This window comes from Physeter macrocephalus, chromosome 2 (assembly GCF_002837175.3).
Source record: "Physeter macrocephalus isolate SW-GA chromosome 2, ASM283717v5, whole genome shotgun sequence".
Taxonomy (NCBI): Eukaryota; Metazoa; Chordata; class Mammalia; order Artiodactyla; family Physeteridae; genus Physeter; species Physeter macrocephalus.
In genome coordinates, this window is record NC_041215.1 from 1,418,855 (window position 1) to 1,433,049 (window position 14,195).

At 44.2% G+C, this 14,195-nt stretch overlaps 1 protein-coding gene across 1 annotated transcript in view; it reads left to right on the top strand.

Annotated features, from left to right (window-relative positions):
* DOCK2 (dedicator of cytokinesis 2) overlaps positions 1 to 14,195 on the top strand; it is a 432,741-nt gene that overhangs the window by 5,745 nt on the left and 412,801 nt on the right. The gene's annotated exons all lie outside the window — the stretch shown is intronic.

Here is a 14,195-nt window from a genome sequence, read left to right on the forward strand (position 1 = left end):
GAGGAAGGCCCGCATACCACAAAAAAAAAAAAAAAAAAAAAAAAAAATGTATGTGGTGTGTAGCTATATGTGAGGAGGGAAGTGGTGTGTTTTAAGCATCAAGGGAAATCAAACAGAAATCCAGGAAACATGAGCAGCAGTCCTCTGGAACGGCCTGGTCTGAGGAGACTGGAAAACTCTGCCTGTCTTCTCATGGCTTCCCAGCTGCTCTAAACTTATGAGCTCTGTTCTCCTTTCTCTTCTCCCCTTCATAACTTTCATATTCTGAGAACACCACAGTGGTGGCCCCAGCATGCCACCTACCTCAACCTGGCATGACTTTGCAGTGCCAGCACCCTCTGAATCCTCTCTCTGTGTTTACTTGTTCAAAGTCCTGAGAAGATCTGAGTGGACTGACTCACCTTTTCAATAAAGGCCCCCCAAGTCAGAGGTCATCACCAAGCTAAGAATGGGCCCCACTCTGAGCAGGGTGCTGCCTTTTCCAAAACACCATGGTTATGGGGTGGCATCATGAGGCTCGCAGGCGTCGTGGATGGGGACAGATTCTTGGAGTAGGAGGCATATGAGTCAGACATGCATCCCAATCACACCCAGGACAGAACTCTACTACAGAGGGGCCACTTACACTGCTCTTGTTGCCAGAGTTAATAGCTAAGGAGGAGAGATAGACACCATCATTTACTCACCAACTGGTTCACTCATTCACTCATTCATTCTTCATTTATTTCTTAAATATTTATTGGGCATTTCCTATGTGCCGGGCACTGCACTAGACGTTGAGATTACTAGAATTTGGCCAATATGGTTCCTACCCTTTTGGAGCTTATAGTCTAGTGGGGAAGACAAAAAGAAACTTGTGGAAAAATCAATAGGCATATCACTACAAATCGTGATATGTGCTCCCGTAATAAAAGAGTTTGTCTCATGAATGAGAGTATTGGAGGGAAGGAATCTTAAATAGGATGGTCTCAGAAGGCCTCTGAGGAGCAATGAGGAAAAGAATTGCAAAGGAAATGCTTAGAGGGATCTTAGTACGTGTACCTTGGCTATGGAGGCCAATTGTATCTTCGGACTGGTCCCCAGAAATCAGTCTGGTGCAACAAAAACACATAGATTGGAAATCTCATTCCTTCCTACCACCAATTCTTAGGTGCCTGGGCCGCCTATTTTTGGATGCTTCAGCAACTTGGGATTGTTTAGGAGTGCCTGCTGGGCTGACTGTTTGAGTTCATTTAAGTAGATTGTCCTAATCCCTAGGTTTATGGGAACTACATTAGTTAGTGGCCATCTTGCCCCCACCCATACTGTTAGAGCTTGAATGAGCCTTGACAGACTGTGTTTGCTAAGCTCTGCTTCCTCCTGAGTTCAGCATCCTTATATTGCTGCTATATTTTGAGACAGACAGTGTAGTCACCATAATATTCTGCTAATTTCTGGACCTTTGGACTTCTTTTTTTTTTAAGCTTACAGGCCTTTAATATTCAATTACACATGGGTGCCACAGTCTGAGTTTTGCACCATATGTTCTGCAAATGCTGAATGCTAGTACTTAATGCCACCCAACTCCAGAGGAATCTGTGTGGAGGCACCACAAATGTTCCCTTTAATAGGCACTCTCTCCTTTCATTCCACTTTCTTTAATTAGTGTGAGTTGAACAACGGTCAGGCTGAGTTTGTCAACATCTTAAGTCTTACTTGTTTTTAGTCCTCCTTGGAAAAAGTCATCCATCCCTTGTCCTTCTGACCCCACTAGGACACTGTCAGCTTCGGCACTGACTTAAAGCTGTGCAGGAGGGGGATGTGACTGACAGTGTGGGCACTCTTCCAGACCCCTCTCCAGACATTGCCCCAGGGCACTCTGTTCCCCTGACAACACATGATCCCTTGGGTCAAATCCTAAACCAGGATGGTGAAGGGGACCTAGGTGGGCCATGTGACTTGCATAGATGCCTCAGCATCCAGCACAAGGTCTGAACAGAGCCAATGCTGAGCAGGCATTTGTTGGGGTGGATTAAGTGCTAGCAATGTCAGGTCCCAAGAGCCCACGACTGCTGCAGCAAAGGGGCACACCTTGTGCCAGCTGGACCCTGAGGATTTGCCCGGGAAGGGGGATTTTGCTGCTTGCCTCACTGGTGGTGGTGACAAGGTAGTTGTCTCAGGAAAAAGTGTTCCAGGAAGAATAAACAGCCAATGCAAATGTCCTGAGGAGGAAGCCTCTCTGATGTGTGGGAGGCCACTGTGCATGGAATAGAGTAACCCAGGGGCAGAACTGTAGGAAATGAGTTCTCTGAAGAGAGGTTGTATTGAGTAGTGCCTGGTACGTGTTATAAGGACTTTGGCTTTACTCTGAATGGAAGCGGGTGGGGCACTGTAGGGTTTGAGAAGAACTGCAGAATGTTCTGTCTTATGTTTTTTTTAATTTGGTTTTTAACTGAAGTATAGTTGATTTACAATGTTGTGTTAATTTCTGCTGTACAGCAAAGTGACTCAATTACACACACACACACACACACACACACACACACACACACACACATTCTTTTCCATGATGGTTTATCCCTGGATATTGAATAAAGTTCCCTGTGCTATACAGTAGGACCTTGTTGTTTATCTGTTCTATACATAATGGTTTCCATCTACTAACCCCAAACTCCCAATCCATCCCTCCCCTGCCCCCTCCCCCTTGGCAACCACTGTTCTGTCTTATTTTAAAAGAATTATTCTAGAAGTTTTATGGTTAGTAGATAGAGGGGAATTAAAGGTGGAAGCAGTGAGGCCAGTACGGCAGTCACTACAATAACCAGGCAAGAAATAGTGGGGGACCCCCCAAGGATGCAGCAGTGGAGGAGGTGAGATGTGCTTAGCTGTATGTGCCGTAGGTGGGCAAACGGGATTTTCCTCATGGATTGGACGTGGGTATGAAAGAAAGAAAGTAGTTAAGGGTGACACCGTGGTTTTGGTCTGAGCAGCTGGGAGAATGGAGCTACCTACAGGGCTTCCTTAGTTAGTCCCCTGATCTAAGCTGTCATCGACATTGTCATAAGTAATAACATTGCCTCAACTTTTTTCAGTCCAGTCCATTTATAAAGCACTTGTGGTACCATGTTTAACCCTCTTGGCCACCCTGAGAGATGGGTACTTTTATCTTCATTTCAGAGATGAGGAAACTGAAGAGCAGAGAGCTTTAAGCTTTTGCTGAAATGCAACCTCTTTCCAGTGGTTTTCTTACACCTCCTCCATCCCTGGAAGAAATGTCTTCTGCTTTATCAAAATCTTCATTTTTCACCTTGTCTTTTAGTTATGTGACTGCAGATTGTCTCCCCCACTGGATGGCTTATTGTCTGACGGCGGAGCTCTGTTGGGGGTCGAATTTGATTCCATCTGGCTCTGTGATACTAGCAGAAGCATGGTAGGTTTCTGCTAGTACCACAGAAGGTACTAGCAGAAAAGATCATCGTTACTGTAACGCGGGACCCTTGGGAGTCCAAACACTCTTCCTACAAAAACATGCACATGTGCAGTTTTGCATTACAGTTTCATTAAGGCCCATTCATGGAAGCCAGTTAAGGACCCTGCTAAAATGTATTCAGTAACTAGATACAATAGGTATAGCCAAGGCGTTCTGCCCAAGGTGTGAATCCTTAGATCTGGGAGTGACCATGATTAAGAAAACTATTTTTATAGTCTATTCAGATCAGTTAAGTTCAGTGAACCCATGCTAAGTTATGGCCCTGAGCTGAGTACTGGGGCCCAGAGCTGAAAAGCACAGTCTCTGCTCTCAGGAAGCTTACGAGCCAGTAGTAACCTCTCCTTCTTTTTGCTTGAGGCAGCAAAGAACACTGTTATTAGTACTAATGTCCCCATTTCTCAGGTTGGGGATGGGTGCACCCCTTACTTCAGGTCACTATGGCTCCTGCTGTCACCCCCATCGTATTTCATTGTAGCCTTGTGTAGAATTCTCTGGCTCCTCCATAGAATGTAAACACCATGACCGCAATACTGTGTTTCTTCTTCTCCCACACAGAGTGCCTAGCAGATGCTCAGTTAGCAGTGTTTGGTCGGATGGATGGGTGGGTGGGTGGGTGAATGGATGGGTGGTTGGATGAACGAGTGGGCAGAAGGTGGGGGATGGAGAGGGGAGAGAGGCTGGAGGTGTTACACTTTCTGGTAGCCTCATAAGATTCAGATGAGTTGCCCCATCTTGCCTTCATCTCCTCCCCTTACCCCCTTCCCTGTCAGCAGGCTAAGTCCTAAGAGAGAGCACAACAATAATTGGGGTGTTCTTGAATTCTGCTCCAAACACCTGGACCCCTGTAGCTGGCCACCGCACCAAGCCCCATGGTTCTCACCCTAGGACTCACGGCGACTATGCGCCCGTCAAGCTGATTTCCCCTCCCTGCTCCTTGCCCTTGTGGTATTTCCTTCCCCACCAACCTCCTCAGTGCTCTTACCCCAGTTCTTCTCCTTGCCCTCCCTCTGCCTCTTCCTCTCTCTCTGTCTCAATTCTTTCGTGGGGCCTCTCTTGACCTCTCTTCTCTGAGAGCCCACAGCTGCCATGCCCCGCAGCTTAGCCCTTTTTTTTAAAAAAAAAAAGGCAGCCTCTTGTTTCTTGTGTGTTCATCTTGTCTCTTGAACTAGATTTCCCAAAAGCTCCAGGGGAGCAGGAGCCATCCTCTCTCACTCCACTTTTCTAACCTTCCAGATACTGCCTGCATTGGAGGTTGGGGGCTGAGAAATCAGCCCTTGGTTTCATCATAAAGCCTCTCTTCCAACTCTAGCATGTGAGTGTGTGAACGTAGAAGAGTGTGAGACAGTGTGTGCGTGAGTGTTTGTGCGCGTGTGCCTATATTGGGAGCACTGGGAAGGAGAGGGTGAATCCCAGCATGATGTTTTAGCAGGACTCATCAGCCTTGACACTGTTGACACTTGGGGCCAGATAGTTCTTGTTATGGGGCTATCCTGTGCTCTGTAGGACATTTAGCAGTGTCCCTGACTTCCACCAGCTAGAGGCTAGGAGCTCCTCCACTCCCCATCCCTGCCTCCCCACCCCCAGAATTGTGACAACAAAAAATGTGTCCAGACATTGACAGATGTTCCCTTGGGGGCGAAATTGTTCCCAGTTGAGAATCACTGTTTTAGAGAACTCATGGGAATCTCAACTTCCTTCTTGTTGGCTGGGAATGTCACCTTGGCTCATCTATGGCAACCTGTAAGGTTTTTACGAGGATCCAGTAGGGGTCCTAAAGCACCTGGCAGGGAGCAGGTGCTAAATACACATCCACTAGTGAGAGGCAGTGTGGTGTAATGGTTGAGGGTGTATGTTCTGGAGCCAGCCTGCCTGGGGTGAAATCCTGGCTCGCCACCTTCCTAGCTGTGTCACCCTGGGCTGTTCACTTCATCTTACACTACCTCAGTTTGCTCATCTGTAAAATAGAATTGACCATAACTGTACCCACCACAAGATTAAATAGGTGCTGGGATTAAATAGGTGACTGTGGGTAAAGTCATTGGAGAAGTGTCTGATACATAGAAAGTGTTCCATAGAGGTTGTAATTCTTGTCCTCTCCTGGTCAGGGGAGGAACACCTCCTCCTCTTTGGTTCCCCCTGGCTGTGATTCTCCTGCCTCATCCACTGCTGACTTGCACCGGGTTTGAGCTCTGACCTCGCTGCCAGAAGCTTCTGCTGGGTCATCGCATTCACCCTCCCTGATGCAATGTCAGGATGCTGCCCTGGTGCTGCGGCTGTCAACACCTTGCCCAGAGACTCCAGGCAAACTGCCTGTATATTTCAACGACTGTGTTTCACTTGAATCCAAAGTGGACCTGCCGGCTAGTTCTGTTTCTCCCTGGAGTGGACACCATCCAAAGCCCAGTTCAGAGACTAGAGAAGTGAGCTTCAGGCAATTACATTCTTTTTCTCCAATATTTTTTGTGTTCCTCTTATGTAGCTACTTGTACAAACTTTATTAACACTTGGTGTTTGCTGAAGCTTTTGTTTTGAAACACATCAGCAAGTGGCAGGACCCCTGATGAGGTTCGAATCCATCCTGAAGGGTCACAGGGCACTTGATGGCTGCAATCAAAATTGGCAGCCCAGCTGGCTCAGCATCTCAGCAAGTAATCTCAAGAAATGCAAGAAAAAACTTAGAAGAAGAGACATACCTGCGCTTCATGTTCGTGTTCCTTCAGTTTAGCAAGTATTTATTAAAGTTCAGTAAATATTGATTGAACTTCAGCTGTGAGCCAGATGCTGTTCTCGGCACTGGGAGTTCAGTGGCCGACAGGCAGACTCAGTCTCCACCCTCGCTGAGGCTGGAGGAGACGGGAAATGAACAAGTCTAGTACATACATATATATATACATATATATATACATATATATGTGTATATACACACACACACACACACATATATACACATATACATATATACTCACACACACACAATAAATCGTGACATCAGCAATGGGTTAGTCAGGGAAATAAGACCTTTATAGACTCCAATCTGGGTTTGACTCCACTTTCTACCGCTTTCTAGCTGTGTGGCCATGGGCAAGTTCCTTAATCTCTCTTTAAGTTTCTCATATGTTATGTGGAGGGGAATATCTTGGAGTGTTACTGTGAAGATTAAATGAGCTGGTACAAGTAAAATGTGAGGAATTTTGTCTGTCTTATTTATCACTATTACCCAATACTCAGGACAGTATCTGGCATACAGTAGGTGCTCAAATGAATATCTGTTGAAAAATTTAACGTGTGCTTGGTACATAGTATGTGTGTTTACCATTTGTGGGGTGTCAAGCAGTATATGAAGTAGTTAGAATCCAGACTTCTGGATAACTCTCTTATCAGTTAGAGATATTAGAATAAGTTGTTTATTCTCTCTCTGCCTCAGTTTCCTCGTGTATAAATCCAAGTGAAATACTGTACTTATCTCCTAACATTGCCCGAAGCACAGAGACCCCAACCCTATTTGTTTCTGTGAGCTGCATGCTGTAGCAATGGTAGGTTTACTTTTTCCTTATTTCTCTTGATTTGGGCTCCTGATGTGCAGGGCATTTCAATACGTTTAAGTAAAGTTGGTGGCTAATCAGTAGATTTGATTTCCGGGGTTGTTGGAAGTCCCACCTGTCTCAAAAGCTCCCACTGGCTTGACACTCTAGGATTTCCAACATGAGAGTCCTCATCGGGTTCAGTGACCTCAGACGGCCCTGGTACTTGAAGCACCCCCTTGATCTTTGGTCATAAGTATTTTGGTCTGGTTAGGCTTATCAGTGACCAGCAGCTGCCTTGACTCCAGAGTATAGTATTTTGATACAAGGAGAGGTCAAATCCTTCATTGGGATGTGCCAGTATTCTCCAAGGCACGGAGACCTCGTATGAAAGGGGAAGCTGGAATGGGTATCTGTGGGAATCCTTTCACCACTTGTTTATCTTCCATGATGGTCATGGCCAGGGTGGGGCAGGCTATGATTTCAGTGATTTTTTACTTATTACTTATTCCTATACCTTCCTCATGTTTTCTGGCCCTTTCCATCACTCACTCAGAACTCAAGGGTGGTTAGGCCTGCAGGGAATGGGGAAGAACATGAACTGTTATGACACTGGTCAGAAACAACGCAGGAGAGAGTCATAGATAAGCAATCAAACTTTAGCAGAGAGTGGCATTCTGGTTCAAAGTTTCCTGTTAGTCATTTAGAAAACTTAACAGAATTGGGTACCGGTATGCAAAGCCACTTCCTTTGTCAGTAATGTCTGCTTTCCCCCAAATGGAGCCTTGAGAACAGAGGTCCTCATGCAAAGGCAGAAATACATTTATAAATTAAATGGCAGTGTCAGTTACTTTCATTTTCATATGATGTGAGTCTTTGGAATGAACACAGACCTCCATGTTGAATATGAAGTTTCAAGATCTGTCCAAGATATCTTAAGCCAATGGGTTGGTACCTTCTCACCTGACAGAGCTGGGCAGAGGGTGAGGAAGAGATTCCTAAGGAAAGATGGGAAGAATATAGTCTGGGAACAAAATAGAGTCTTGCCCTTCCCTTTAAATATCTGATGGACAAAACTAATTTGTTAGTGCTCCAGAGGCAAACACGTATCATGGATGGTTTTCTTCTGTTAGAAACCTCAGTTGCCCCTGTGGCCCTGCCCAGCTCCTTGGCAGACACGTCTGCAGCCAGACATCTGGAGCTGTGGAGGGATCAGGGAGTGGAGAGTCTGCAGAATTTGGGCATCAGCAAGCTGGAGTGGGTCCAAATGCTAGCAGCCTTTGTGGGGACAGGGTTTGAAATGAGGCCAAGTGTGGAGGGAATGAAGAAATGGGGAATCTTTATGCAGGAGAAGAGAACTCTGAGTCCCCTGAGGGTCCTCTCAAGGTTTGTTTTTGGGCCAAGGTTTGATTTCATTCAGTGTTGACTGACAGTGCCATGGAATGCAAACTGCAAGGAAGCAGATTTAAAGGTAACACAAAGAAGAGCTCTGAAGGAGTTCCTCTGAATGGATTGCTTTAGGAGGTATTGTAGTGCTAATAAAGAGAAAAGCGACTGCTTTTTATTGAGCACTTACTCTGGCCAGACACAGAGTAAAGACTTTTTCTGTGTATTGATCTCAGCCAAGCTTCCAAGGAACTCTTCAAGGTAGGGACCATCATCTCCTCCTTTCTATAGTTGAGGAAAATGAGGCTTGGGGAGGTGAAGTTGGTGCTCAAGCAGGCTGCCGCTGGCCCCAAGTGCCTCTGTGTGAATTACAAAGATACACCCCTCCCCTGGTGGATACGGTGCCTAGGTAGGGCCCAGGCCTTGGCAAGCAGATCAGAGGTTGGGTGCCAGCCTCTGCTGCTCTCTTTGGCTTGGTGGCCTTGTGCTGGACAAAGCCTGCACAATCATACTCTGCAACCCTGGGCTTGAGACCAGAGCTGGCAAAGGGCAGAACTGGGCTCAGGAGCCACATTTGTCTTACTCCAGAGACACTGGCTCATAACTCCCAAGCTTTATTATCTCTCAGGATTGAGACTTTCCACCCCTGTGAATACTCACAAAGGCTAATTGGTCCCTTGGTGAAAGGGCTGATTTGTATAGGTCTTTGGACTAAAAAGCCTACAGGTTTCCTCCTTTTCCCGCAGAGAATGCAGCTCAGAGAGTGTGGCAAACAGAAGCCTGAAGCAGGGTCTGGTGAACACCTGAACACCTGCCATCAGATGCTGTGGAGAGGCAGTGGATGCAGGGAATGAACAAGGCACAGGACAGGGTTGAAGTCCTGGCTCTGTGATTTACCACTCTGTGGGTGGGTCTTGGGTAAGCTACTCAAACCATCTGAACCTCAGTTTCCTCCACTGTAGAGTGGGGATAGTACTACCTCATGCAGTAGTTGTGATGACAACATGAAAGGGCAGTTGAGAATATGCTTCTCTGTGATATAGTGGAGGAACATTATAAATGCTGCTTGTTTATATTTGAGAAGGGTTTTGACCTCATTTCTTTCCAAGGCCTCTTCACTGATGTGAACACTGTTTTCACTGCATCCGTAAGTTTTTTTTTTTTTTTTTTTTTGGGGTACGCGGGCCGCTCACTGCTGTGGCCTCTCCCGTTGCGGAGCACAGGCTCCGGACGCGCAGGCTCAGTGGCCGTGGCTCACGATCGGCAGGCGGACTCTCAACCACTGCGCCACCAGGGAAGCCCCATCCGTAAGTTTTGATAGGTTGTATTTTCATTTGTATTTGTCTTAAAATTTTTTTTTTTTTTTTTTTTTTTTGCGGTACGTGGGCCTCTCACCGTTGTAGCCTTTCCCGTTGCGGAGCCCAGGCTCCGGACGCGCAGGCCCAGCGGCCATGGCTCACGGGCCCAGCCGCCGGCATGTGGGATCTTCCCAGACCGGGGCACGAACCCACGTCCCCTGCATCGGCAGGCGGACTCTCAACCACCGCGCCACCAGGGAAGCCCTTAAAATATTTTTTGATCTCGCTTGTGAGTTCTCATTTGACCCACTGGTTGTTTAAGGGTATGTTGTTCCATTTACACGTATTTGTGAAATTTCCAGTTTTTTTTTTCTGTTTTTCATTTCTAGCTTCATTCCTTTGTGATTGGAAAAGATGCTTTGTATAATTTCAGTCTTTTTTAAATTTATTGAGACTTGTTTTGTGACCTAACATGTCATCTATCTGGAGACTGTTTCATGTGCACTTGAGAAGAATGTATTCTGCTATTGTAGGATGGAGTATTCTGTATACGTCTGTTATGACTAGTTATTATTTTTTTAAATTTTATTTATTTTTGGCTGCATTTTGGGTCTTTGTTGCTGCATGCGGGCTTTCTCTAGTTGCAGTGGGCGGGGGCTACTCTTCGTTGTGTTGTGTGGGCTTCTCATTGTGGTGGCTTCTCGTTGTGGAGCACGGGCTCTAGGCACATGGGCTTCAGTAGTTGTGGCAGGCGGGCTCAGTAGTTGTGGCTCGCAGGCTCTAGAGTGCAGGCTCTGTAGTTGTGGCACACGGGCTTTGTTGTTCTGCAGCATGTGGGATCTTCCCAGACCAGGGTTCAAACCTGTGTCCCCTACATTGGCAGGCGATTCTTAACCCCTCCGCCACCAGGGAAGTCCCAGGACTAGTTATCTATAGTGTTGTTCAGGTCTTCTGTTTCCCTATTGATTTCATGCCTACTTGTTCTATCCATTATTGATAGCAGAGTATTGAGGTCTCCAATTATTATTGTAGAACTATCTATTTCTCCCTTTAATTGTGTCAATGTTTGCCTCATATATTTTGGTGTTATATTATTAAGTACATATATGTTTATAATTGCTATATCTTCTTGGTGTATTGACTCTTTTTTTAAAAAAAATATTTATTTATTTATTTATTTTGGCTGTGTTGGGTCTTCGTTTCTGTGCAAGGGCTTTCTCTAGTTTCAGCGAGCTGGGGCCACTCTTCATCGCGGTGCGTGGGCCTCTCACTGTCGCGGTCTCTCTTGTTGCAGAGCACAAGCTCCAGACGCGCACAGCTCAGTAGTTGTGGCTCACGGGCCTAGTTGCTCCGTGGCATGTGGGATCTTCCCAGACCGGGGCTTGAACCCGTGTCCCCTGCATTGGCAGGCAGATTCTCAACCACTGCGCCACCAGGGAAGCCCTGTATTGACTCTTTTGCCAATATATTATGTCCTTCTTTGTCTCTTGTAACAATTTTTGACTTAAAGTCTATTTTGTCTAATGTTGGTATACACACCAAGCTCTCTTTTTGTTACTATGTGTGTGGAACTTCTTTCCCTCATTCTTTTATTTTGAACTTATTTGTATCTTTGGACCTAAAGTGAATCTCTTGTAGACAACATATAGTTGGATCATGGTGGATTTATTTATTTATTTGTTTGTTTGTTTGTTTGTTTATTTCATGGTGGATTTTTAAAAAAATCTTTTCTGTAAATCTCTGCCTTTTGACAAAAGGGTTTAATCCATTTACATTTAAAGTATATACTCATAAGGAAGGACTTACTTCTTCCATTTTGCCATTTGTTTTCTATGTATCTTACATCTTTTTTTGTTCCTCAATTTTTCATTGCTACCTTCTTCTATGTTTAACTGATTTTGTCTGGTTTACTGTTTTTTCCCTCCTCTATATTTTTTAGTTATTTTCTTTTAACCTGGGTTTTACCACCAGTATCTTACATTTATAACAATATAGTTTAAGTTAAAACCAACTTAGCTTCAATAGTATACAAAAATCTCTGCTTCTATATAAGTTTGTTTCTTCCCTTTTGTATTGTTACTGTCAAACATTACATCTTTATACACCGCATGCCTGTTACCATGGATTTGTAATTATTGCTTTCTGTATTTGTCTTTCTAATTGTCTATCAGTGATGGAATCCCTGTTTTTGCTTATCTCCATTTCTCCTTCATTTTTGAAGATTAATTTTGTGCGATACAGAATTCTTGGTTGACATTTTTTTTTTCTTTCAGCACTTTAAATATGTCATCCACTGCCTTCTAGCTTCACTGGCTTCTGAAAAGAAATCATGTGTTAATTTTATTGAAGATTCATTGTACATGATGAATTGCTTCTCTCTTGCTACTTTTAAGACTCTGTTTCTGTTTTTTGACAATTTGACTATTATGTCTTGGTATGGATCTCTTTAAGTTTATCCTGCTTGGATTTCTTTGAGCTTCTTGGATGTACAGATTCATGGCTTCCATCAAATGCAAGTTTTTGACCATTATTTCTTCAGATTTTCTTTCTGCCACTTTCTCTTTCTTTCCTCTCATTATAGAACTCCCATTATGTGGATGTTGGTGTGCTTGATATTGTTCCACAGGTCCCTTAGGATCTGTTAATTTTTCTTCATTCTTTTTCTTTCTGCTCCTCAGTCTGGCTAATCTCAACAGAACTATTTTTAAGGTCATTGATTCCTTCTGACTGCTCACATCTGATGTTGAACCTCTCTAATAAAATTTTCACATTTGTTATTGTACTTTTCAGCTCCAGAATTTTTACCTGATTCCTTTTTATAATTTCTCTCTCTTTGACTATATTCTCCATTTTCTGAGACATTATTCCCCTGGTTTCCTTTAGTTCTTTGTCCATAGTTTCCTTTAGATATTTGAGCATACTTAAGATAGTTGATTTAAAGTCTTTGTCTCCCAAGTCCAGTGTCTGTCCTTCTTCAGGGACAGTTTCTATTAATTTATCTTTTTCCTGTGAATGGGCCATACTTTCTTGTTTCTTACATGCCTTATAATTTTGTGCTGAAAACTGGATATCTTGAATATTATGATGTGCTAACTCAGACATCAGAGTCTCCCTCCTTGCCAGGGCTATTGTCACTGCTTGATATAGATTGTAGTAGTTTGTTTGTTTAGTGACTTTTCTAAAGTATTTTTATTAAGTCTGTATTGTTTGTTGCATGTGGTCACTGAAGTCTCTAAATGCCTGGAATTGAGAGAAAAAAAAAAACTAGTCTTTGCAGCTGCGCGTGTGTGTTGGGGCTTACATTCAACACTTAGCCAGGCCATTTACAACTCTGCCTGAGCCTGCATTTCCTCCCTGTATGGAGCTTGAAGGTCAACCAGAGCTGAGAGCTTTGGACTTTCTCCCATCCTTTTTCAAAATGGGTCCAACTGTGCATGGCCTTCTAGATCCCCTGCAATAGGTGGTATTCTTCAAAGCTCTTATTCTCCAAAGCATTTCACTCCTAAGCCTTTCCTTCCAGGTTTATTAGTGGTATTATTGTTTGCCCAAACTTATATTCTTTGCCCTGTATGGAAGCAGGTAGTTCTTTTGACTGTAAATGTTTTTGATCAATGCCCTTTGCATAGCTGCTTCTCTCCCTTAAGAGAGTCCCAAGTCAGGGAAATAAAGGCAAGCTCATGGCTTTAGTCCTTCAGGGAGCCCACAGACAGATCAAAACAAGCAACTACTGTACAGTTTCTTGGGACAAGGTCTGCTCTGTTCCCTCCAGCCCCAGGAACCCACAGGAACACAGAACACCATCTTTAAGACTGCCACTAAGATGGGGAGTAGAGAATGGGATAAGGATAAGTTAAAATGCTACAAAACTTTACCAGGTTTCAGTTGCCTTTTCTTGAGTAAGCATTTGCTTGGTTGCTGTAAACTTTTGACTATTTTTCAGAGTTCTGATAAAGTTGATTCTGACCATTTTTGCTGGATTTTTAATTGCTTCTTTGGAGGGACAGGCACTTGGAACTCCCTACTTCACCATTTTTGCTGATTTCACTTGAAGAAGTAGTTTTTAAATGCATTTTATTTGTTGACACATGAGGAAACTGAGGAGCAAAGGGAGAGGGAATGAACTGAATCAGTGGTAAGACTCCCAAGAGGACTCACGATTCCTCTCATTTAGTTAATCTACCTCCTGCACTGCTTGGTCACATGGTTCATCAGCAGCAAGTCTCTCCTTGGTTCAAAGACCTCTGGGATTAGAGAGACAAAGCAAGGGTCTCCTCATGGGCTCCGCAACATCCACTCTGCCTCCCTCCATCCACTCCCCCAACAGCAGTCGGCGTGATGGGGTTACATCACTCCCCTGCTTAACAGCATTCAGCCTTCTATCCACTGGTGTATTTATACAATGGAATATTATTCAGCCATAAAAATGAATGAAGTAATGATAGTTGCTACAACATGAATGAATCTTAAAAACCTTGTGCTGAGTAAAAGAAGCCAGTTGCAAAAGACCACATATTATATGAT